The 27,500-nt window shown below is 40.2% G+C and overlaps 1 protein-coding gene across 18 annotated transcripts in view; it reads right to left on the bottom strand.

The window, feature by feature from the left end:
• LOC104030153 (homeobox protein Meis2) overlaps nt 1-27,500 on the bottom strand; it is a 173,764-nt gene that overhangs the window by 5,469 nt on the left and 140,795 nt on the right. The window lies entirely within an intron of this gene.

Genomic DNA, 27,500 nt, shown 5'->3' with positions numbered 1-27,500 from the left:
ACAAAGAATAGAAGTCCTTTCATCAGCTTGCTTCTGTGTTTTGAGAACACCTCTGCTTTAAAACCGCCGGGGTTTTAGCGTGGCGCGGCAACGCGTTTCGCTTCGCGTTGCTTTTTTAACAGAGTATAATTTCACTTTAAAGGATTTTCCTCTAAGTGCTCAGAAATTGTAGCCGGTAACACGCTTATCTTACTAGCCAGCTTAAAGCTGGATTTGCCAGAAGGCTTTGAACAAGTAAACGCGACGGAAAACTTGTGCTAAAAGACAATCGTTTCTTTAACTTCTCCGAGTGGCTCGGAACCTGGTTAAAGTTCACAGGCTGAGACTTTTTTTTTTTCTCCCCCCCCCCCCCTTTCCATCCTGGGGATCCAGCTCCCCTTGCAGCTGGCCATAAATGAGGACCAGGCTTTGCCACTCCGTGCTTTCACAAGGTATCGTTAGGTCAGCAAAGCCATCAATTAGGCTGTCTGAAGTTTTATCACCAGCGCAGCAGCAATAAGTGCCGGCCCAGAAAGACTTCTGCTCTTCTGCAAGTCCTGCAGTCGCAGCCTGTAAAGGCGGGGGTCGTCGGGAGGTCAGTGCCAGCTGGGGACGACCCCTGCGCCCAGCGAGCGGGGACGCCCCGCGCAAGGCCACCGCCCGCCCTCAGCTCAGGCACCTCTCCGCTCCTTAGAAACCCCCAGCCCCAGGTACATGTGGTTAATATTAGGCCCAAAATAACCCCTTTTCTTTTTTTTTTTTAATCGCAAACCGGGGCGGTTGCCGAGGCTTTTGAGCGCTGGTAAAGGCAGTTAGTTGGCTGCGGAGCCTGGATTTAATTTTGCTGGTAATCCAAAAATAAGTGCTCGCGTATTTCTTATTAGCTTAATGCGCAGCGATCCACATCGGCGCAAGCTAAGCCAAATTAATTTCCCTAAAATAATTTTAAAACTCGCCTGTTCGCGGAGTTTCTTTCCAAACAGGGCAATTTTCTATCACTCAGGAGCCACGCTTGTTTTTGTCCCCCCTCTTTGTGTTTGAGAACACTTTGGAGCCTTCGCGCAGGTTTTGTGTGCTATTTCACAGCTCGGGCTTTCGGCTGGTGACCCTTAAGGAGTGCTAATGAAGTCGAATACTAGTGTTTAATCCTCTTCAGAAATACTAACATGCCCATCATCCAAAAGAGCCTCCAATAATTGCCATTGGGCCCGATCCAACGCCCAGCGAAGTCTTTCAGTCAGTTAACTGAAAACTAAGTTCATCTGCTCATTTAGTAAATTGCTAGCCTTTATATAGCATCAACTCCGCAAGGCCTTTTGTCGTGCTTCCCTCCCTCCCTCCCTCCCGCCCCCCGGTTAAATTCCTCCACAGATAATAAAAGACGGTGGCACACCTTCGATTGCATCTTCCGTAATCACAGTCGTGGAAATTTCATTAGACAGATGCATAAATGCTACAAGTAACACTAAAGGGCTCTTTTGCATCTCTCTGTTTACATCCAAAAGACATTCTTTATTCTTTAGGAAAAGTATAATTCAGTTGTCAGAAATGTCATCCTGCCTCAGAATTAGTCATGACTACAGGTATTAAAATAAAAACCCAGACACAGTCGATGTACTTGTTTATTCCCTTCTGACTGCGGCACAGCGAAGGCATCTCCTACCCCAGCGCTGTGATTTCGAGGCGCGTTTCCGTCCTCAAAGACAAAGGTGCCCAACAGGACCCAATTTGCTGAGCTGCTTTCCAGCAACGTTAGCGCGCTGACCAAATGGAGCCTGACCTGAACCTCCTCCGTCCAGCGCGCCTTTTATCAGCTAAAGTTAAGGCCAATAGAGATTAACAGAAAAGCCTGATAAGACTGTTTTCTCTTCTCCTATGAGCTTCTAATGGTGTATACAGATGGCAAGGTTTTAAAGAATGGAATGAACGCTTATTTAGGCCTGTAAAAAATCACAGACAACAGAAACATCCCCCCCACACGCACACACTTTCCGTCTTGCTAACCCCTTTTCTTCAATCAGGCCACTCTTCAGGGAAACCAAATTGCTTTTTTGTTTTTTATTTAAACCCCAACCACTTTTATTATTTACATCTGGTGGTCCCCTTATTTATGTCCCTCTCCACTTCCCTGCACACACACCCCGGCTCACAGGGCTGCGAAGCATTATGGGCCTTGGCTCTCAGCGGGAGAACTCGACACTGTCTTCAAACAAATAATTAAGGGGAAGGTTAAAGGTTCACCCAGAGGTCATATCTTTGGATACTCCTCAGAAAGTTTACATTAGTAAGAAATGGGTGCCCTCTGAAGTGTCCTTTCAATGGGCTCGCACAACAAGGCAGAGCATTAAGAAAATTCTAAGTCCTGAAGGGTTTCAGGTGACAACTCCGTTACCTCCGTGAGCAGCAGATTGGGATACTCCACTCCAGTCTTACACACTCGACAGCCACCACAGAGTAAGCCTTTTGGGACGGGTGTTGAAAACCCCGTCTTGCCCAGCCGTTCGCTCCCGAAAGAGCTTGGCCTTATTTTGTTCCGCTGATGTGAATAAAGCCAGCCTTTCACTGTGAACTCTACATAGAGGCAATTCACTAGTTGTTTTGGAAAAGAGAGTTAAAGCCCTAACAGTGAGTCCCCCAATCTTTGCTTCCCTACAGAAAAAAACCAGCCATAAAAGCGATTACGTTTGCCCAGTAAATCTTGCAAAAAATAGCGCTTGGGTTTGAGTTCTGATTTCATTATTTCGCCATTTTTCTTTTGCACATGTGCATAACTGCAGGTGCAAATGATGTCCTCTAGACCAGCAATGCTTTGTCTGAAGAGAAGATACACTGCCATATACTTAGGAAGATATAGGAGCACAGAAGCTTTAGGCATCCAAATCATTTTGAAATTCCATTTCTGCGGCTCCTCTGAAAAATCCTGTCCATAAACGGCATCAGTTATACCCACCAATGGGCATGTCTGAAAAATTGCAGATGAAATTATTTATATTTGCAGAATTGCAGGTGCAGAACAGACATACATTTCAGGTGAAGCTAAAAATCAGATCCTAGTTTCATTAGCAGTAGCTACATCACGTAATGCATCAGCACAAGTGGTAGACAAGGGCACAGAACGCAGTGTTTGTGGATTATTATTTATTCTTTATACGGCCCCATAAATACGCACAGTGCATAATAGAGACATAGAAACCATAGTCCCTGCCCTAGCCTTTACATTTTTTGAGGGCTTTTTTTTGAATCCCTCAGGAAGCCATCTCCAGGGCCAAAGTAAAGCAAAATACAGCCTTTTGCGCAGCACTTCGGTTCGTGAGTCGCAGAAACACTGTGACGTTATTTTGGCACAAATGTCTTCGAAAGGCATTAAGAGACAGGTGAAAGAAGAGAACACCGATGCCACTATTTCCAGCATTATTTGGAACCCTGCAAAAGAAGAATTCACAGCTCTGTTCCTGACACTAATTGCCTGCCTTGTTCATACCCTTCACCCAGAGGCCAAAGATTGAACGGCCTGAAAAGATGAGTAAAATCTATCAACAAGACATGCATTTCTTTGTTACTCTTCTGTTACTAGTAATTCCTATTATTTGGGTGATAGCAGCAGTTAGAGGACCCAATGAAGCTCAGTCTTACTCCACCCCACGCTGCACAAGCACACCGTCCAAGAGAACTCAGGGTCTGAACAGATTTCCAGGCAAAGCCTGGGGGAGAGGAGAGACGCCTTCTCCCTGTTTGCAAAGGGGAACGGAGACAGAAGGAGATTAAGTGACAAGGCCAAAGTCATACAAGAGATCTTTGGCAGAGCCACACACCCAACATAGATTTCCTCAGTCCTCTCTCAGCGCTCCTACAATCTGCTATCCATATGCTATCTTTCCTTTGTTCCCCCGGCGTAGCAGCCAGGCACACTGGCAGGGGACTGCAAGGAGAGCTCACACTGCCACTGTTTGTGCCTTACCTGCTGTGTAGATAAAGAGGGGTCATCAGCCTCCAGGGCCGTGAGGCGACACCTTCACAAACTCTACATTCATATGGTACTCGGTCCTCATTCCAGAATGATAAATGAGGTGCGTAACGTTGAGAAATACATGTCATTGACATAGTAGGTTTAATGAAAATCTCACTTCCCGCATTTTGCAAATGACAGATTACCGACCTCGCTTATTCAAACAATAGCCAATATTCAAACAAAAAATTTGAATCGAAAGAAGGTTTTTTGCATCTTCTATTTTTCTTTAATTGCTACCTAAAGCAGCCACATATACTACAGCTAGAGTATATCTACATATCCTACAGCCAGAGCCTGTCTTTCTCACACAAGTAGCTCTGGTAACTTTTGTGGGACAATTTACGAAAGCGCAACGAACAAGATTTGGCTCAAAACGTGCAATAATATGGACTTTCAAAAGAACACATTTCATTTTTTATCTGCTTCCAGCAAAACCCAGTACAGCAGTAAAGGTATACTAGTGAATATGCAATGTTGTCTGGTGATTTGGTAGCCCTAGTCCTAATTGGTTCCTACCATTGCTAATTAGCATGACAATGTAATCTAAATATATGCATTTAATTGCATCTCTTCAAATAGAGCCTTGGTTTTCTTTGTCCAAAATAAACATGTATTCTGCATTTTATAGGAAGTCCTGCAATTAATCTTCTTTATATATTTATCATATTTTATCTCAAGTCATATCAAATGACGTTAAGCTCACATTTACATAATACATTTTATTTTTACAACAAATAATGTGCAGATAAAATCACAGAGAGATATTTCTGCAAAGTGCAAAAGAGAATAAACAGCAAATAGAGATCCCTTAGCCTGTTTGCTCAAGTCTGGCACATTCAAAAATAATTTTGTTGTTGTTTCCACTGTCTTTTTTATACATACTGTACATCTATTTCAAAACACTGTGACCACTCCATAACTGAATCTGAGTAAGATTATTTATTGAAATGAACTGCTAGTGGCTGTACTGATTGGTAATCAGAATTAGAAATATCTCCAGCTTTATTCTATGGCTATCATGGAAAATTCGCTTTAAGCACGTAGGGTCACAACAGGTCTTGTTTCAGGAGGATGAATTGCATGAAAGCTTGGGAAACTACAATTCATCCCCAACGTGGGGTCTAATCTGAACTCAAGCAGAGAGTGGTACTCAACTCGTCACTTGTTTGTATGTCTAGTGTCTTCTGTGAGATGAACTGGTGCAAAAGGGAACCAGTCCCCCACAGCAGAATAGATTGCTCCTTCTGAGAGACCGGGGAACAACATGGAGCCCCCACATACAACTCAAAACTTTTCAGTATCAGTGTTCAGTCTGGATTTCCACTTAAAATATCCATCCCAGAAAATGAGGTGTTAAAATGTTGCATTTATTTAACAAACCAGCCACTGCATAAATGGGTTCTCAATTCTTTATGTGAAAAACAGAGAAATAAACAAATTTGTGAGATGAATTCACAATGAGTTCTCTAAAAGGATTAATGACAAAGAAAGTCTTGCCTCAATTTAGATTTTAGCTCAAGAAGTCACTTCTGCTCTTTCACTTGAAATGAACAGAGATACTGGGTGAACATTGCCACAGGCTTAGTCATAGAAATAATAAAAATAAAAGTAACTACAATAACAACAATAATGTAGGGTTAAAATTGTTTATTTTCTGTCATCTGAATAAAAAGCCTAATTTTCAACATTTTTAGGTACCCAGAGGAGCAGTCTAGCAAGATTTTTCAAAAACCTGCCAAATCTAGATGAGAAGCTTGGCTCTTATTAAACGTGGGTAAATGGGAGCTGAGCTTGATGAATAAACGGGGTTTAAGCACCTGCTCTAACATTTTGCTGAGTAAGAACCTAAGAATGCATTCTAAAAAAAAAATCCAAATGTTTTCACCTTGGATGGGAACATAAATCTTTGCCTAAATGATATTTCAGTACTTGGACTATGAACATGTCAGTTTTTAGGTCAAGAGTATATACTACACTGATCCCTTGTTGCCCAAGAATGCCCTAATTTGGAAGGGAAAATAACCAAAGAAATATTATATCTAAGTCACAAAAAATGTTTTCATAAGTAACCTAGAAAATTACTTCTTTCCCAGGCTGAACGAATCATTTCAGAAGTCCTGAGCAGATCAGAGCAGTCTGAAAGAATGCATTAGAAAAGACTAATTTGCAGAAACACTTTTATCAATATACACCCCCCCTGCCTTTACAGCAGTCTTTGTCTATCACCCAAACTTTTATCTGAGCAAGTAAAATCTAGTTATCTTAGTTTATTTAACATCTCCCTCCAATATGTATTCTAAACTGACAGAACTAGGTTTAGGCGTCCTTCTGTACATGTGTGTACAAAAATAGATGAAAAAGCCCTTGTTTATGCTTCACTGAATCTGTGCCGCACCTGGTTACCAACTCTTACTTGCAGCATTCCTTATAGGAAATTAAAAAAGCTGAGTTAGTCACCTGGAAATGAGCCATCTAAACAAGGCTTCCCTAAGTCATGAATATTGAGAAATGGAGTCACTTACACGATTGGTTTTGAGAGGAAGAGGGAGGGACAGGCAGGTTCATTCCCTAACAAAACTTCACGCAGTTTTGGACAGCCTCGTTAGACAAGGGGGGTTATGGGCTGTTTAAACTGATTTTCTTAAGCTAATTTAGACATCTCACATCTGTCAAAGCTGTGATTCAGAGGACCTAAGTTAGCATCCGTGTTTGGTGAGGAGAAGGCTCCAGAAGATGACAGAGAGCAACGAAGCTGGGTGCCTGAGGCAGCCCAAGGCAGGCACTAACCGTCCCGAAGTCCTCTGCCGCATCTTGTATGTTTATGTTGGAGCTCCTAAAAATACGTTATGCCACTCGGAGCTGCCAATTGTTGGAAATCATGAATTTGCCCGTCCCGCAACTGCGAGACTGTCCTGAAAAATCAGAAATTTAAACAGCGCTCTTCTCGGTGTTTACTCTGCGAGTTTTTCAGTCATTGCACCACATTTTTAAACTGCTCTTCTCAGCCGCAAAATCTAGAATCTTACTTGAAAAGATGTCTCATGTAACCATTGTCTCCTGGAGCTGGGACTTCGCGTTAACATGAAATAACTTGAGCCTTGTGATAAAATCATGGGAATTGGCAAGACGGGCATCTATTCACCTCAGAGAAAATCTGTCTTGTTAAACATGTAACGCTCGGTTACCAGGTTACCTCTTGGGAGCGCGGGGAAATGATTTGGCTCTGCCAAGGAAGGACCTGGTGCCTCTCACGGGGAGCCCCTGCACCGCAGCACAAACCCCAGGGAGCCACCCCGCCTCCGCTCCTGGGGCACGGGCTTGTGCGCAGGGCCCCTTCCCTACAACGAAGGCAGACGTCCAGGAGGCCCCAGTCGCAGTCGGGGCTCCCTGGTGCTCCCCACAGAACTGGGGGCCCCACGGCCACCTGGCTCCCCTGCCGGCCTGCGCCCCGCTGCTTCCATCGGCCTCGCCACCGGCCCAGGGCCGTGAGGGCCCAGTGCCGTGAGGGCCCAGGGCCGTGAGGGCCCAGCGCCGTGAGGGCCCAGCGCCGTGAGGGCCCAGGGCTGTGAGGGCCCAGGGCTGTGAGGGCCCAGCGCCAAGGCCAAAGCCAGCCTGCGCTCGGGGTCGGTGCCCAGCAATGCTGGCAACAGAAGAGCTGCCACTCCCTGCTGCAAACCTGGGCTCGCCCCGAGTTCCAGCCTGCGGTGGCCCCAGGTGAGGCCTGCCGCTCTGCGGCGGGGCGCCATCAGGTGGGGCCAGAGCACCGCTGCCGGGCCGGGGCCGGGGCCGGGGCCCGGGTGCCGCTGCCCCAGGGCCAGGGCTGCCTTCTCTGCACCCAGAGAGCCAGGCAGCGCGTCGGCCGTGCTCTGCTTTTACTTGGTGCAAATGTGGGGATTCCGCTGTCCCGGGGAGCAAGCACGCCGTGAAACCCGGCTGTGAAGGAGAGCGGGTGGGAGGTACGTGCGCCTGTTCGCACGAAGGTGGCGAGGAGTTCCCGCTCCACGCCGGCAACGTGCCACGGGGTGGGCGCAGGTTTCCTCACAAGCTCTCGGGAAACCTCAGCTGAAGTGGAAAAGTATCATCCCTTATTCCCCCTGGGTTGCTGGCAGGTAACAAGCACCTTTCAGTGCATGCTATCGCACCTGAAGCCACATAACACGCACCGGCGATGGCTGTTACTCTTTCACGAGTGCCATCAGATTATTCATATACGGTTATTTATCATGCACTGTAAAAATGATCTTTTAAAGATACTTGAAAGGAAGGGAGGAGACAAAGAGACATACTTCCTTAGCTATTCATATCTTACAGATAAAATGCAAAGTCAATAGACATAAGCTGTAGTATATAACCTCATCCTGTACTTGATTTATTGCAGATGGGAATCCACTAGAAACTGAATCACTTTGAAATTTTTACTACTGACTTTAAAATTCCAGGTTTGTATACATACCTCTTGCGGAGATGCTAAATACATTTTTAGCTAATTTGGCATGTGTTTTGATTTGCTAGCACTTAGACATCCATGTTAAAGGTAGATAACAGATCTCCTATAAAATCTTAACTCACTCATGCATTTAAAGATGTGTTAATTCATCATCTTAAACTCATAGGGAAAGATTTTCAAAACTAATGAGGGTCCAGCAGTCTTGAAAACACAATCAGTTTATCTAGCGTCTTACATAGGAGTTGAGGGGCCTCGTTTTAGGTAACTTTTTTTTTTTTCCAAAAAAAGTGTAGTTTTTTAATAATACCACATTGAAGTATTTTACACATCTTTTTAACTGTTTCATATTCAATTTTTTAGCCAATTCTAAACTGACCCGAAAAGGAGAGTTGTCAACAGATTTAACATCTGTTTAACTTCCCTGATCAAATTAGGTTAAGGTACTAATTCTCCTTCTTACTTTTCAGTGGAAACTACCTAAGTAGCAACTTGCCAAAAATGCATAAAGGTGTTTAGCAATCATGTACTGGGTATGTTTGAAGAGATCAAGGTGCACTTACATGTCCTGTGCCATGGATATCTCTGATTAGCTTGTCATCTACTCTGAAGAAGATGTAGCCCAACTCTCCTATACTATGTAACAGGCCAGCTGTTAGCTGTCTGTCAAGCACCTAAAGTGGACAAGTAGTCCAGGAGCAAAAATGTCACTCCTTTGATCTGGCAAGGAGCAGCTGCTGATTTATAGAGTAGGACTTTGTTCTTCCGTTCTATTTTACTTTCTTTCCTAAGGCAGAACCACAAAATCCAGCAGAAAAAAAAAGTGCCGTTCTCTGCAACATCAACAAGCTCTGACAACTGCAACAGGGCTTTTCTTGGCCCTAACAAAGCTCTCAGGCATCTCCTTTGACGCTCACCTTTTTTTTTTTCTTCTTCTTTTTGCAATGCGGTAGTTATTGTTTAATTCAGCTTCTGTAAATGGAATGGACTGTGGCCAGCAAGCCTGGGGCATAAACACACCTGTATGAAAGAAGCCTTATTGTAGCAACCATCTACAACCAACCTGCACATGCACTACCAGTTCGTGAGTTCAGAAGGAATGTTCCATTTTCCCTGACAGTAAATTTTGCCTTAAGATAACAATTTTTTTATACCCACTGTCCTGTCTTGACCATGAAGCTTGTACACTTTTTCATTGTTATTAAAATCTGAAGGAAAAAAATATGTATTTTTCTACCTGTCAACCAGCGGACCTCAGGAAATTGGATCCGAAGAGCCCACTTTAAAAAAACCACAGCCAAAATACATGTATAGAAACACACTGCTGAAAGTTTGAGAACTACTGATCCTAAAGATGCCTGTTCTGTTTCAGGGACAGCGATGCGGTCACAGCCACCTCCAGCTTATACTGTTACAGATTCTCCTCAAAAAAAGCATTTTGCAAAACCAGTACTGAGTAAGAAATAGCATTTGATCTAACTAACCCGACCACAGCACTGCCAGCCCAGAGTCAATGCTCCATTCAGTTCTCTTACACTCAGAAGGTGCTGAGCAGATTCTGTGAGGTGATCAGTCACTACATGGGCTGTTAAACTCCTGCCTCGCCCATTGGAATAGCGAGAGAGCTTTCCTTTATTTCCTTTCTGATCTGTTTTCAAGTTTATTAGCTAAAAAACCAAATCTACAGGCCACAAGAAAAGGCTGCATTATAACGCTGCTGAGCAGGAGAGGAGTGTCTTGTGTGTTTACGGATGGGGAAGGGAACCACACAGCAAGCTGTGTATTTGACCCTGGTATGCATCTACACACATGCTGTGTAACTTTAAAAACAGACAAAAAGGATGACAAAAACAAAGATGGGAAGAGGTGAGGGTGGTGGGGGCGACATCATGACTACAAGATCTTTTGCATATATGTTAGCTTGTGGAAATAAATAAGAACTATTACAGTCAGGGCCCTAAGGGAGGCAGGAAAATGATGATGTACAGGATAGTATAAAATGATATATTAAAAACTGTGCTGTCAGTGGAACAATAGAATATTAAGCAAAAGTCCATAATAATTGGCAGATATTTAGCTGTAGACATCTTTCTCTGGTTGGTGGGTACTAAAGTATACGTGAGAGGAAAGAGAACTAGTTAGGCAATTAGAAGTAATGGGCATAAATAATACACTATGTATAAATACATCTCCCCCTCTCCCATGTTATAGCTCTTATCCAGATACACCTAATCACCTCTCAGTAAGTCATACCTACGTGCTGGTATCCCTTGTGTTTTGCTCTTTGCACTGTCTGGTTACTAGAGATTCTGCTTATGTAAATCTTTCTCTCTGTAGATGCAGAATCATGTTCACTTTTTTCCCTTCAATTATTCCAATACAAGTGGCAAGACTTTATCAAACCAGAGGGTCCTAATGGCTTAGTAGCTAAGGATGTGTCAACACCACAGACAGGATGAGACTGTAGCCTGCCATGTTACAGAATACGTGCTCCATAGTGACCGAAGGTACTAGCGACACAAGTGTGGGACAGCTATATTATTTAAGTGTGCTAAAATGAAGAGGTAATCATATAGAACTTCCCAGTGTCATACTGGTGAAGCTTTTACGCTGTCTCATCCCATTTTGTCTTCTCTGTATCCCACAGGAATCAGGGGAGAATGCTTTAAATACGTTTTGGGGACTTTGTTAGTATATGAATGTGTTTTATGTATCCTTGTGTCTTAGTTACTGTAAGCCAAACTGGTTTGGAATCATGGAATGGAAAAATTAAAAAACCTCCGTGGAGCCGTTTCCTCAGCCTATCACTCCATATCCCAGGCTCCCATACTTTCTGACCAGTGCTTCATCTCCCGCAGGGCTTAGCTCTTGCTCCCCAGCCTACCTTGCTGGCTCACCAGAGATAATTGCAAAGTACAGCTGGCAAGTCAGCGATAAAGCTTGCTGGTGCTCTGCAGGGGTCCTAGATGGCCAGATATGCTATGATTGAGGACATATATGTGAATGTTACACCATTTCTTTTCTCTCTGCTGTTTTCATTCTTCTGAACAAGCTAAGGACTGAAACCAGGAAGGTTTGCACTTTCTGAAGCACTTGAAAAGTTGGGTTCCCCTGATTTCAGTACTCAGCTGGCTTATGGGCAGAGCAGAGCACTGGAGGAGCCTGTGCTCAAGTGCACCATGTTTCAGTTGTTGTTGGCTTCCCCAGCTAACGAGGGGGCTATTAATGTATTTTTCTTTTTTCTGTTAAAGGATGGGTAGCTGGAGAAGTCTCTCTTAGTGTAGTCACTGCCACTTAAATACCTCATGTGAAAATTAAATCATACCACAAAAAGAAACTCGAAACCGACCACATATTTCTTCAATGAAAAATGGCCAGTTCTGTAATGTGTTCCACTATCCCATATTTTGCATACAATTGAGATATCTGTTATGAAAGGAAACCCAATCTATATAACCTATCTAATATTTATCTTTCTTTATGAGAGCAGTTTGGAAACTCGGTGTGTGATCTTACATAATTTTAATAACTGGTTGCTGATGGATTTCAATATTAACTCTGACTGTTCTGACTGGTAGGGTGTTGAGGCTTAATTTTCAGGAGAATTTCACTAATTGTTCCTGCACTGCGTAGGGGTGAAGGCATCTAAGAATATGTGTATAAACCTGCATTTGAGCCCGAAAAACTGGTAATTGCAGGGCCATATCCAACAGTGCTGATCTCTTCAGTCTGGTCTAGTAAAATACTCAGATGTAAAAGGAAGATTTTCAAAATGACCAAGTCCTATTATCAAAATCATCATAGGCCATTAATCCTGATGTTCAGTGAAATTCTGAGTTAGAAGGCAATATTAGCAAAGGGATGGTGACACTAGTGCCTAAATTGTAGGTGATCTGCTACCAAGGAAATTCCTGTCTCTGGTTAGATGTTCCAGGAATCACCAGAAGGTGGACTTAGATACATAACTAAATTTTTTTTTTTTTTAAAATAAAAGCCCTCACTTAACACCGAAAGTGCCTAAATTCTTTAGGCATATAGATTTCTACTTTTTAACACCCCACCCCATTATCATTTTTGCTGCTTGTATGTGTATATCCTAACAGTGAGTTACTTTCTGCCATAACCGTGCTCTGTCTCTGAGTTAGAGGAAGAGACTTATGTCCAGTCAGGATTCCTATGGATCCTTTTAGTGAGACAGACATCTTAGGACAGGTCTGTTCTTTCTTATGAAAACACAGATACAGATCTCTTTCCTTTATAGCTGACACCATAATTATTTGACTGTTTATCTGGAAAGAAGGAGATCAAGTTTTGCCTCCCTATCCTGCTTGATTTGGAACAAAGACTTGAGCATAGGTCCGTCACATCCTAAAAGAATATCTGAATCACCCAGGTATTCAGTACAGTGAACAAAGCCCTTTCAGTTCTCATTCTGAAGATGTTCCACCTGAAGTAAGTAATTATACAGTCATAATTAACCAGCACTTAACTCTCACACATCTGAAGTTGGAGCCCTAACCAAGAGGCTGTACAGTCAAGCCCTTGTTCTTAATTTTGTTCTACTGACTAGTCGTTACATACACAACAGAACTGGCAGTCAGGAGAACAAGAAAGGCATGATAGTGAAGGAGAGTAAAGATGGAGCATTATGTTCAATAGCCCATTGATTGGGAAACTCAACTCACTTGGAACAGTTAAGACATTGATCTAAATCAAGACGAAGAGAAGACCTGCAAACATATATCCTATTTAACAAGTGAATTTTCTAGCCAATGAGCCATTACATATAGCACTCCCTCTACCCCATTTGCCTCTTTTGTGTAAAGCTTGGTATGGCTGATGTATGACAAGAACTTTCCCTGGATTTGGCCCCTGGGGAGATACACTGAGGCAAGGCTGATTTTGTGTTGAAAGTCGTGTGTCATTCTGGAACATGTTACTGTCTATTTATCGCCATATATGTATTTGTGTTCCTATTTTTCTGTCCTGGAGGTCTTTTCCATATAAAATAACCATGGGCAGGGCAACATCTCACGTTTTAGTACTGCTAGGGTTACAGTTCCAAGTTTCTCAATTATATCCCATTCTAAGCAGTTTTGTGCATGCTCACCAATGGAAACAAGTATATGCGGACCAAAAGATTTCAGGCATCTCAGGACTGGGCAGCAGCTAGGTGATGATGCTTGAAAATTCAGTGATAGCTAAAGATAAAGATTAGCTTAAACTAAAGATTGCAGGGTTTGTGCTTGACACTTATATGCAACTCAAATGATATATATATCTAACAGATACATATATACTAATGAGGAAATACTTTGTAAAATATGCTACACAGATCTTTTATTGTGGCTTAATTGGTTTATAAGCCAATAATGTAATAATACTTTCATAAGAAGTTCAAGCCAAGTTTTAGAACATCTTTAACCAACCTTTGAAAAAACCACAATATTTACGGTCAATAGAAACATTATGTAAAACAAAAAAAGCCTGTGAAAAGAGAAAAAAATGCCCCAAATTCACAGGCAGCATCTTCAAGCAAAGTAGTTCAGCATTGTGCGTGTGTGCATAAGAATTTAAAAATAAATTTGATAAGAAATTAACTATAAATAGAATAAAAACCAAGTTTTCATTCTAATTCAGTATCCAAACTGAAGAAAACATAGGAAGATAGATCAGTAGTTAAGAGGGAAAGTTATTCTTTGTTTTTCACTTTCAACTATTAAAATTATTAATGATGTGTACATTCCTAGGAACAATGCACATTTTTAATGTGACAGTGAAACCCCTGTAATGTGTAACTATTTTAGAAATCAAATACGCCTTTATACATGTAAACTTGTAAACTTGCATCCATGTGAAACACAATAATAAAAGCAACAAATGCAGACACCCATTCAGATGAACTAGTAAAGGAGAGTTAGTTTCCATTTCCTTTTCTTGATTCTTCCCCAGTTGTTATATTCAGTCTTTCCACTGTGACTATATTATCATCCACAAAATTTTTAGCATCATCGTAATCATAAAAGATATACTTTATATCTTTATAAATCACATGAGGCTTAGCAGACCCTAGTAATGCCACATCTGCTTTAATCCTAGTAAATTCTGGCCTAAGACAGCATAGCTTGTGGTGTCTCACCTGAGTTCTCGGAGGCATTTCAGGAAATGCATTAGCTCTGTGAGACAGTGAAATAAATACAAACAAATACAGTAGTCAATAGCCAAAGAAAAATTTAGCACTCTAAATGGATTTTGACAGAAACCTGAGCTGAAAAATCCAGCTGTGTTTTATGTATGTCCCTTAACCACCAATCAATTTTTCTGAGATGAGTTGTCCAATTAGCTGCCTAATTTTTGATGTCTGGTACATGTGTTCACAGTCAAAAAAAATCATGTATCTAGAGGACCGGTCTTCCTTTAGTCCAAGAAACTAGGGTCTACGAAACAACAAATATGAAAACATCATAATGTCAAATTCCACATCCTAATTTGAAACAAAAAATCTCACAGTTCCAAGTGCCTCATTGCTAGGACAAATTTGATGCAAAGATGTGCAGCTAAGATGGGTGCCTACACTTCATTTTCAGGTGTACTAAATACAGGTAAAAAATGGTAAGTGAAATTTTTGTGGGCACATTTTGCATAGGGACCAAAAAAAACCATTTCATCCTTCTGCCAAATTTATCCCAAGTGCTACCTAGATCATGCTCTGGCTTTCCAATATAGAACAGTTCTACAATAACTGCTTAAGCATGCCATACAGTATTAATCTTCCTCATGAACTCAGTCCCAAACCAGTTTCCATGGAGAGAAATTAAGAGGTATATACAGGCAAAGGAGAAAATGTATGGCTAGCCAATGATACAGAAAGGCTCTTTACATGGGAGCTATGGTAGAGAGGAAGAATTTTTCAATTGAGATTGCAGAACTAAGGGGAGGGCAGCGTGAGCTAGAGAGTAGAGAGGAGAATATGAAAAAAAAAAAAAAAGATATATCTACGCTGAAGTAGGTTTTGACATTGTTTTAAAAAAAGACAATTTTGAAATTGATCCAGAAAAGATGGTGGAAGGCTGCTGAAGTGCCTAAAGTAGGAGGTAATTCTGATGTGTGTGTGAGAAGCAAGCATAAGCATTTGACACATTAGGAGGGGATGAAGAACTGGGACTGAGACTCCTGGCAGAAGGGGACTGCAATAGTGAAGGTGAGAAGAGATGAAGGCAGAAACAAGAGAGACATATTGTTGAAGTGGAAATAGGAAGAGAGGCAGACACTGGAGGTGTGAGAGAAAGAGCAACACTAGGAAATGCATGTGGATTTGGGGCAGTGGAAGCAAATATGTGAGGAGTCCTAGAGGAGTACAGAGGAGTAAGACTTGTATTTAAGAATGTCTGAGAGAGTAATGTGGTTCTGGGTTTGTTGTCAATTTTGTTCACCAGGTTATAAACCCATCTATATAAAATGATACTATCTAAAACAAGAACTTCTTTTAAACAATGCTCTGTTTATTGTAATAGGTTGTTAGCCATGCAATCTCTGCAGTAGCTGCAGCTGTGGCTTGTTCCATCTCATCAGTAATTTTAACTCTCTTATCATCATTAGTGTGAAGCTTTTCACAGTATTTTAAAATGATAAATATACTTTCCTCTCAGTTCTGGAGTTCCATTTTGTTTGAATGGACTATGCATCCTTTAACATCTAAATAATTTGTCCTGACAATCATCACAACATAGCTACATTTTGGAACAGAAGATGTGAATATGGTTCTGATAAAGCTCTGCAATGCTTATTTAAAACAAACAAACAAACAAACAAAACCAACAACAAAAAAACCCCAAAATGTAGCTTTAAACAATTTATGATTATCTATAATCAGTATCTTTCTCCAGAATATAGTCCAAAGATCCCACTCCTGAAATGGTGTGCAACTCTGTGAGAGGGTGGCCACTACATCTCATGAGTTGTTTAGTCCTCACTGTAGCACCAAGTAGGCTTTTACTTATGACTGCTTTAAACAGTGCCTGCCTGCCCTATGACTTTCCAAAAGACTCCAGGATGATGTTAGCACGATAAAGAGCTTGATTTCTCTAAGCAACAGTCATTCAGACTGACAGCACCCATTCATTTACTGGACACTAAACAAAAAATATAAAAAAAAAGAAAAAAAGACTCAACTGCTGGACTTACTGACTCCTGAAAGGGCAGCTATACTACCATTACCACCAAGTGCATACAACCTGAGCTTGATGTTGGCCTACTTAAAATTACTATTTGCTATGGAGGGCTGGCAAAGCAATTTATAAAATGATGGGATAAAAGTAAGAGAAGCCCCATTAAAAGCTTTTTCTTTCCTTTAAATGGGAGTGAACAGAGTAGGACTCTGAGTTTGACCCACTTACTACCTTTGTACATTTGTCTTTATTAACATCTATTAACTGATTAGATTTCCCTTAAAAGTAATTGTGCATTGTTAGGTAATTGTATCATTGTGGCTTCTTACTGGGGAAAGATATTACATCCAAACACTTAAGACAGATAAAACCAGATGGACGTATCTGTCTGTCCATCCATCTGTCTACTCAAGAAGCCTTTGGGTATTTTTTGAGAATTTAAAGCAGTGGTACAAGTCATAAAAAAATGGGGACATTTTTAAGAAGTAAAACACACTTAACTAAATAGATGTCAAAATTATTTTATCGTCAACATCTACAATATCCATGGTACAGTGATGTTGTGTAATCATTCCTACGGAATACTAGTTCTCAGAACCATAATGAGTTGCCATTAGAAAAAGCAGGGACATATTATTAGTATCCCCACAGAGTTATCTTCTAAATTATTTATACTTGCAACACTTTCACATAATGGCAGGTTTAAACTCAAGCAAACAAAGCAAACCACACAATAAAGAGAGGGGAAGAGAATTGTACAGAAACCCTTTCTGAATCATGTAGTTAGAAAGGCGAGTCAAACAAACTAATCAGATTTTGTTTCCCACTCAAATCCCCATGAGGTTTGTAATAGACAGCATCAAAGCTTTTTGGGGTTGTGTCACCTTGATAAAGTATTGAACGGCACTGTATCTGTTTTATCTCTCACATCTAAAATGTAAAGGAACGCAACTTTATTTGTCTGGTGCAAGTTTGCTTATTGTCTTTGAAATTCCGCAGTGGACCCTCCACAAAAAGCTTAGCTATCAGAAGGGTGCAAGTAACACCCGAGCCTTGTGTTACTTTTATGTTCATCCCCAAGGGTACGGTGCTAGGTTTGCACCAGAGTTGGGGGGGGCAGCAGGGAGGATTGTTGTTTTTAGACAAACTTAGCATTGTGAATTACCAATTCTGCTTTCCACACTTACTTTACTAATACACAGTGTAACGATTAACACTTGAGGAGTCAACACTTGGCAGAAAAATTGAGATGAGATGCCTTTTTTTTTTAAAAAAAAAACCTTCAGCCAAACTCAAGCCTGCTCAGCGCAGAGTGGATTTGGGTGAAATTGAAGAGAAAATAGCTCACACTGAAGTCTGTGTTTGCATTTATGAACATATAAAGATCATCCTGTTCACTTTCCATTAACCAATCTATGAGGTTTTGTCTTAACCATCAAAACAAATTCCAGGTGAAATCACTGTCTTCTTAACTTTCTGAGCAGCTAAATTTGGTTACTTTAAAAACAAATTTCTACCCCACCAAAAGCAAGAAAAAACACACAGCATGGGATTTTTTTCCCCTGTAAAAGGAATACATAGCTAAATATTCTCAACTTTTTGTCAGTCACAATACAAACAGGTTTTAAAAGTATCCAGTTATTCTAAGTGCCTCTTTTTCTGGGCATTTGGATTAAGGTACTCAAAATAAACACACAACGAAAATGGTGGTCTTCTTTTTAAGCAACATGACCCTTACGTGTACTAAAAACCTTATTTGCCTTATGCCTCTTCAGTTGCACATCAGCACCCTCATTGATTACCGTGGAGTTACATTAGTTTAAAATTGGAGTAACTGAGTAGTGGATCAGGTCCTATAGTCAGACATATGTTTTCCACTAGATAATGGCTACTTATATATTTATGACTTTTAAAATGCTTTTCAATTCAACTATCATTGTTACTATATGCAGGAAGTAAAGAAGTAAATTGCAACCAAGCTTTCAGGGGTTTATTCCCTCATGAAGCACTTGCATTGCTAGTGTCATGGGAGGGCAACTGTATAGTGCCCTCCACATAATAAATGACACCGCTGAATATTCTTAAAGTAAGGTCCGTGTGTATGTGGTTTTAGGGACAGAGCTATTATCTGTTGGGTTTTACATTCCTAAATAGTATGCCATCATTTCTTTAGCTCAGCTTCACAGAAAGTTTCAAGGATGTTTAAAATAATTGGTGCTCAGATCTGTTCTGTCCTGATCACCCACAGAAGCAGCAAGTACTCACAGGGCGGTAAACAGCTTTCGGACAAATGCATAACTCCAGTGTCAGTTGGAGTTATGTGCAGAGACTCAGAGCAGAAATAGTATATAGCTCTCCATTCCTGAACATGACAGTCATAATAAACCTTAACCTCGATATTCCCTGCTTTCCTCAACCACAGCTAAAAACGCTACACACATTTATACCATCTAATGAACCAGACATTAAAAGGAAACCACAGATCTATACCAATAGATTATCAGGAAGAGAAGTGTGAAGTGCTCATTGTAGTATCATGTAGTTACAAAGAGGAAAGACCTAATACATTATCATCGTCATCCTTCAGCAAGAGTAGGGGATAATCTACCAATGGAGGTCCCACCAGCTACTAAAATAACAGCTTGTAAACTGGGTAGTGCAAACATACAGTGCAAAATCCTTGGGGACAGAAACTCAGACTCACTGTGGTGAACTGGAAAGAGAATGATGGATGCTTATTTTACTCGTTGGTGGCAATACAAAGGAAGGACAGACTATGGATTGAAGTAGGGGTTTGGATTCGAGTGAATTGTGTCTGGTGCCTGAATCTGTCGTATATTCTCTTTATTAACATGTATAAACCAATTAATTGTAGGTAATGACTCTGATTATGAAAAGAAATGAGAGGGTATAAGACTTGCTCTTTCAGAAGCAAGTAAGTAAAGAAAGAATAGGACTAAGTGGAGTTTAGAATTGATCCCTTTTCCACCCACACCTCCTGCAAGCCAGGGAAACAACCAGCACTGAAAAGATAGCAACCTTAGCAGATAGTGGTCAGTAATGAATACATATCACCATAATGAGCAAGGGCAAAGTCGGAAACTCTGCTTTTGCTGGGCCTTAGAGATGCTATTCCTACAGTTTTACTAACAATCAAGCCCTTAGTCTATCTGATGCTCAGTTTCCTATCAATTAATTGTATTAATAATTATTTCTTCCCCATCTCACCTCTCATTTTCCCTGCATTGTCATGAGACATTTTCTATTATTTTTGAGACAATTTGACAATGAAGGGCAGAAAAATATCTAGATACTAATATATCCATGCCTCTATACTGCACAGGATTTACCTTCCTCTGATTGAAATTCTGATGATGGCTGAGGGCCTGATTGCACTAGCTACAATTACTAGAGTCTGGTTTACAATTTGTTCTGCAACTGTTATTCACATGTAACTTTTCAGAAGTCTTTCTAAGATTTTTTTTTTCAATGTGGGATAATTAGCTCAATATTTAAGATTCTAATCTCATATAAATGCTCAATGGAAACACATATTTTCCTGTGAGCTGAAAATGCCTGGATTTCAGTTTTGGTTCTCAAAAGGAAAGTTATTGTTCCTGCAGGACGTGCAATGGAACATAAAAGAGCACTTTACCTCACCATTTGAATTGGATGAATTTTTTTCTTCTCTTTTTTCTTTATTTTTAAGTGTTTAATTGATTATTGTTGTCTAGGGGTTTTTTTCTTACCATCTTTTATCTTCTCCTGTAAGTGTGGATTTACTGCTTTTGGAAAATCTACAAAAAGCATGTTGTCCTCATTCTGTGCTTTTTATGTCATATATTTAATTTCTAAATAAAAAATACATGTTTTCAATTTCAGGACCCATTCAGTTAGGGGTCTTTCTTAAGGGACTACCAAAGAGGATGCCGATTAACTCTGACTGTATGATGTGTATTCCAAGACCCACCAATTCACCTCTCACAAGCCACAAAAAAAATGCTGGTAATTGACTTTTGGCAAGTACTGATATGAACCGGACTAGAACTCAGGGTTGAAATTGCAAATGTTTTGGTATATGAAATACTTCCTTATCCATAAGATAAACACTGTACTAAGTGGTAAAATTACTATGTCCTCATGACTCTCTAGGTTAATGCCTCCCTCAGAACAGGGGGAGGAAAGAGAAGGATTAAAAGAAAAACCCCAATAAAGAATCTCTTACCTTTACAGACAGCAAGAAGAAACCCAACCCGGCAATCAGAAAGAAGAGAAAAAATCAGCCACTGAAAGTGGGAGGGCACAACGTACAGATAAAGGAGGAACTTACTGTACTTCTACAGTGTGCACGGAAAAGTGGGACACCTGAAGTGGTTGGCTGGTTTTTAAATGCATTTGTGGGCAAATCCACATTTTGTGTTGAGGAAGCACAACTTATACCAGAGCACAGTAAAATGTCGTATCTTCACTGTCATGTTTCAATAGGAGTTATTAAAGCCCCTGGTTTAAAAAAGACAGGAATGTAGATGTAGACTTCAGAAACTGTGGCAGCAGGCAAATCAACTATTTTTATCTGCTTACGATGAGGAAATACGTAAACTGCTGTGCACCTCAGCTGTATTTAGTTTTAATCTAGTCTATTTTCATGGATTTCTTTTTAAATAAGTTTCCTATTAAGCAAATAAACTTGAAATTCTTCGTAACAGGTGGCTCTCATGAAAACAGATCCCATTAGCTGTCTGATGATGTGAACACCATGGAAAGGAACAGCAAAGTCAATCTACTTTGGCTTCCAGTGACAGAAGCAACCTGCCAGAGGCCAGCAAAAGAACAAGAGGTGGAAGTGAGCTGAAGTGTCAGGATCCAGCTGTTTTCAGGGACCTAGTTCTAGGAACTGGAATAGTTCACAGGAAGAGTAAGTCTGATTTTCCCTGGTTTTGCACTATGTAAAGTCCCTCAACATCTACAGAGTTTGTCTTCATTTACTTTGGGACAAGCAGGAGTGTCATCAGACCAATATCTCCCAAAATTTTATATCATATTCTACAGGGCGTAAATTGTAGGCCCAGTCATTACTGGGCCCTGGAGGAAAGGTCCAAGTAGTAAACATCAATGCATCCATTTTCTTTTTCCTTTAAAGAAAACTATTTTATATATTTGAAGGTTATAAGTAAAGAGTTGTTTAAAACAATAATTTCATTGCCATGCCATTTTCCTTAACCTGGAGATTCATTGCAGAAGTGAAGCACGTATGCCAGAGTACCTTCTGATTTATCTGACACTGATCTTATTTGCTTGTTTTACAGTGGATGGAGACAAGAATCTTGGTGCCCTTTTCTGAGCATGCTAATGCAAGCAAAGACAACTGTGTTTCCGCTGGTACGATTCATGTTTCAGGTAGCTTGCATCCCCTTAAAGGGCTGTTTCTTGGAAGTAAGTTGCTGTGCAAAATCATAGTCAGAGTACACTATTAGGGACCAAGCACCACGAAAACATGGGTAGGGGCGTTGCTGGAGGAGAGCCTCTGGGAAGAAGTATCGTTTCCATGGTGGTATACCCTGCATTATTCCTGTACCACAGTTCATTTAAATTGGTAAATGGTGAAGTCCCCAAATACACTGGAGACTATTCATACGCCCCAAATTTACTGGAGTATACAGTCATAAAACCTGTGCCCTGAGGTCAATGTAAAATACCTATATCAGGTACATGTTTTGTAGTATGGTTTACAGGTATCTTTCTGTGATTTCACATGCTGGTGAAGAGTATTGAGGACTGTAACACCTCTGTGGTGGTACACGTGTTACTGCAGGTATCTGCAGTCATCTGCTATTCTTTCCATGTCATGACACATAAAGAAAGAGAGAGATGAACAGAAATTGCTACAGTCCTTCAACGTGGCAACAAGGGTCCTTTCCTCTCCACTTTTGAGGAAACTCTGCCGTATCTCTGTATTGTCCTGCAAATGCTGTTTGAGTAACTTATTGCAAGTGCTATTTGAGGACTGATTCAAAATTAAAAATTGAAATCTGTGGAAAAACTCCAACTCATTTCAACAGGCTTTGAAACAGGAACACGGACAATCTGAAGGAGAGACTAAAGGAATGAAACAACTTTGAAAATGTGCCAGCCCCCAACCACTGCCCCACTTACAATAGTGCCTTACATAGCGCCTCAATATGACTTTCCAGGAAAGTCAGAGAATGAAGCAGCAAAGCACATTTATATTTAGGAGAAAAAGATTTTTTTTATGTTTTTATGTTATTTTAATGCTTTTCCGCCTAACATATTTTAATGCTATTTTTATGTATTTCTATCTTGCTCTATATTGTCATATAACACAAAAATATATTAGTATGAAATTCCAAAAAATAGCTTTCGCAGTTTTTCACCAGCTTACCTTTATTACTTCAGTGTTTAATTACTTAATGTTTTAACACCTCTGTGGAAGCACACAGCTCCATCTCAATGTTCACATGGTGAATCCACTTGCTGACTTCACTGCTAATACTTATTGTCAGAAAGGCTGTGCAGACTGTTATAACCTTGTCAGGTGACTGAATAATTTAGGGGACAGATTTCCAAAGCTATCCATATACCTAAAACAGACATGTGCTTTGTGGTATTTATAAAAGCATGTGAGGGCCATTTGCTATCGACCCACTATTACATGGATGCTGTCTACAGTGAGCTTTGCATCTCAGCTGGATCTTCTAGGAGCTGCTGCATTATGACTAGTAAGTCCACCACAAATTAGGTGGACTAGTTCTCAGAAAAAGGAAAACCATAAATTTCTGAGTAAGGTTGAAGGAAATATTTGCAGTGAACATAATCACATAAAACTAATATAATTCTGCGTTTCAGCAGAAAAAATAAACCTCAGCCCAGGTTCATAGAGTGACTCTGGACTCATCTTTAATTTTGCATTATCATCATGTCATACTTCAAAACCGAAGGAAATGTTATAGCCAAACTGATGCTCAAACCACAGCACTGCTTCTGGGTTTGTCTCTCTTTTTTGGAAAGAAATAAAGTTTTACATTTAAGTGGGAGTTTTGACATGTAAAAATAAACATTAAGTTGTGTGGCTGAGCAATAAAGCTCCTCCTCAGAACTGCTTTTAGGCAAACACGACCCTCCAGAACCTTGATGTGCCAAAGACTGTTGAGACTTGCTCTCCCTGATTTAGCAGTTTACTTAAGCATGTGCTTGTCTATAAGCACATGGATAACTTCATTAACATGACTGAGAGTTAAGCAGGTGCTATGACAGCCTAATGGAGTTAGGCCTCATCTGAAGAATGGGTTCTGAGAGTGTTTGTTCCTGAACAAGTCAGCCAAGTCAGCCAACAGTCATCTCAGTTTTTTTACTGATCAGACTATTTTGTCCTTTGTATCAGTGGCCTTTGATTAAACTTAGCAATGGGATACTCAGCAAGAGTGAAAGTTTTTAGTTCTAAATAAAATTATTTTAGTCCATTATAATTAAGGCCATAGACATTCATCACGAATTTTATTAAAAAATGTTGAACTAATTATTCACCTTGGGAAAAACACCCAAGGTGTCTGTGAGAAAGACGGCATCTACTGTTCATCCAAAAAGGGAGTAAAGTCTGAGAAATGAGAGATCAGAAATAAAGCTAAATGTACAAGAAGCAACTGAGAAAAGGCCTTATCTGGAACTGAATGACTGGCTTTTTCCTGAGTTTACCCCCCCAATCCGAGTAATGAGACCTTCAAGGGATCAGCAGGACTCATCTTTCCCTCCAAAAAGCAGTATTGTTCTCTTGTGTAGAAATGAACTCTGAAGTACTGTGCCTTCGTTTCTCTCCTCCTTTTATAGCTCCCATTGACTAAACTACTGGGCTTTAGTAAGCACTGAAAAGTTAAAGTTGGGAGAGAGAAAGACATCATGGAAAACATAAATGGACAGACCTCACCACATTCAAGACCTTCACAAAAGAGTACAGTATTAAGGAAGTTCCACGTGGTTGTAAAATTAGTAGAAAAATCCCAATTTCTTTTTTAATATATAAAACAGAAAAATTCCCAGTGTCTTCCAAAGCATTTACTGGCTAGCTTACAGGAGACTGTGCCCATCAACATAAAATATATACATTTTTGAAATCTAGTATTGCTTTTAAAATGTTTTTTTCTCCATGTAAAATGGCATAGTCTTCCTACACAGAGAAAACAGTCTATTAAACTTGCAGGCTTACAAATGAACAAGGCCAGACAATGTAAAGAGCTGTAGAAACTTTTTGGGGGGTTGATTTATGCTGAAACAAGCAAGTGAAATACAGTATATTTTATGTTGTCTGATAAAAGATGGTGTATAAAAAAAACCCTTCAAAATGCAACGTTTTGAAAACCACAATGAAAAATGAATCTTTAATAAGGCTTGCCTCAGTGATAGTCTTGGCCAAGAAGAGATTTCTACTATGCAAGTGCAATATGGAATTTTGACTTCCATACAGAAACTCTGTATGGACTGTGTTTTACATCAGTCATTGAATTTAGGTAAGGAATACAGAAGAAAAAGAAAGCAGTAATAGAGCCAGCAGAAAACAAAGAATGATTGCAATCTATTTGAGGCACCAAGCACATTCTCAGCTATTATTTTCTTCATTCTACATAAATGCCCTTCTATGATGATCCAAATTTTTAAATCTCTTTCTGCTTCCATTGGTAGTTTTTAAGGTGAAACACAGAATTTTCTCTTTTCCTTTAACTTAACCAATACTCAGCAGAAGGTTAACATCAATCTCTTAAGATTTTATTTGTTTTAAGTGGCTAAGAATAAAAGCACATAAAAGTACAATCTAAATCTTCAAATTTCTCCCAGTGCTCAGTTTCACCTGGAAATTGCTCTTCTGTCATTGGTAACATCAAACTAATGAGCTAACCATTCCGATTTTATCCAACAAATAACAAAAAAAGGAAGACAGCTGAGTCTATCATTCTGGATTATTCATTTTTGTATACTAGTCACTACACACAACTGCCTCTTTGAAAATTCTGACTCGGGAAGATTTTTACCAAGGCAGCATTCCTGATTCGTCACTGACCCACATCTTGGGTACATACACCACTTAATACAAAGGGAGTATAAAATACTCTTGGTATACTCCTGGTTTAATAGGTATTGTGGGCTTTTGTATGCATTGAGTGGGAAGGTGATCACACAAGGTGCAGAACATCCACAAATCAGCTTTAGTCACATCTTTCTGAGCAGAAAGATCTTACCAGAGCACGTGCCCTTTAGGGATCTTATGTTCTTCAAGCACTTCTATTCTTCCTCTTCACTTATTTTTGACACTAAGTGGTAGGAAGAGCTAATTCTACCTTTATTTTTCCATTGGGCCAGATTTTCACTTGATGTAAATCACTTTGGTTTAGTTATGCTGATTACTATTTTAGTGTTAATTTTTGCTATTTGGTAACAGGTCCCAGTGTCTTGGAAAGCACCTATCATAGCACTACACTCTCAAGGTACCTCAGTTTGAGCACCTGAGTGGCAGTGAGTGAGTTGGGGCTACAAAGAAGGCTGTTTCTGTGCACTTGCTGCCAAACGGAAAGGGGACAACATCTTAAGAATATATTGACATTGTGTTCCCCACATCCCATCCTAGACAAAAGTATCAGCTAACTAACAGTTTAGGAAACAAACTTATCAGATTTCCTTATTATATGACGTTTCTCCAACCAGCAGCACACCTTGAATTCATGCAGTCCCGTGTGAGCAGGTTTTGAAACTTTTGAAAGTTCACATGCTGCAGTAGGCTTGAAATTCATTTCAGAGAAGAGAAAGTGTGTTTGCCACCTTGTCGTGAACTCTCCAGGGAAATAATCTTCAGTGTAATACACATAAGCATTGCTACCTCACAGCATCTTATGGTAAAACCAGTAGCAGCGATCAGCTAAAAATCTTTAAATTGTGCAGACCCACTTACTTTGCTGTGTTTATGCCAGGGATTAACTTGGAAAGTAAGTTTGGATCGTATCTGGATTTTAAAAATTCAGTAGATCTATGTTGTTTTGGAGCTGGGGCCTTACGTTTGGGTTGGCCTTTCCTATTCTGGCTCAGAAATGTAAGTAACTGAAGCAATTAATACTCTGACTAGTATTTTAACAGCCACAAGAGTCTGGTAAAGGTATGGTATTTTCACACCCATTTTCAAATCATCTTGACTTTCCCTACAGTTTACAAAATTAGAGTTGCCCTGACTTCTTCTAAAATATAAACAGGGTTAATGGTTGGGGTGTTTTTTTTTGTTTTTACCAATCTGATAAATCTTTCTGAAAAGAAAAGCCTAAGTGGTACATAGAATTATAGTTCTTAAATAACAAATAATACTGTATAAGCCTCTCTTCCTACGTGTTTTCCTTAGAAGTCTATAGGAGAAGGGGGAAATGCAAGAATTCAGTGAAACATAAGCAGCAAGTAAACCTTTCTATCCTCTTCAAGTACACAAAAATAGGAAGGGAGCATCATTTTCAAAGGAACAAATGTTACACAAGACATGCCCTTTAAATCCTTTTTAAGGCTCTGTGACCTGTAAAACTATCTGCAATATCAGCAACAGAAAGCCTTCCACAGAACAAATGCTTATGTTTTATGTGTACTGTATTTGCTAATCATTAGTTCATAAGCAAGAGCAGATATACAGTGTGCTATAAATAATGGCGGGAATGTAAAAGTGAATTGATCTGTCTGGCTATCTAGTAATACTGCTGGCAGAGAACCAGTTTTGAATGGCTGCCAACTACCATAGACCCAGCCAGTGATTTGTCTAGGGGTCTTGCCCTGTCAGGCAGAAAACAGTCTTAAGCTGAGCTCCCAGAACTGTGAGCACCGCCTACTGCTCAACAATGAGCATTTCCTGCAGCGTCCCCTTTAC

This window comes from Pelecanus crispus, chromosome 6, assembly GCF_030463565.1.
Source record: "Pelecanus crispus isolate bPelCri1 chromosome 6, bPelCri1.pri, whole genome shotgun sequence".
Taxonomy (NCBI): Eukaryota; Metazoa; Chordata; class Aves; order Pelecaniformes; family Pelecanidae; genus Pelecanus; species Pelecanus crispus.
The sequence above is the reverse complement of the archived record's forward strand: the minus strand, read 5'-3'. Positions and strand labels throughout refer to the sequence as shown.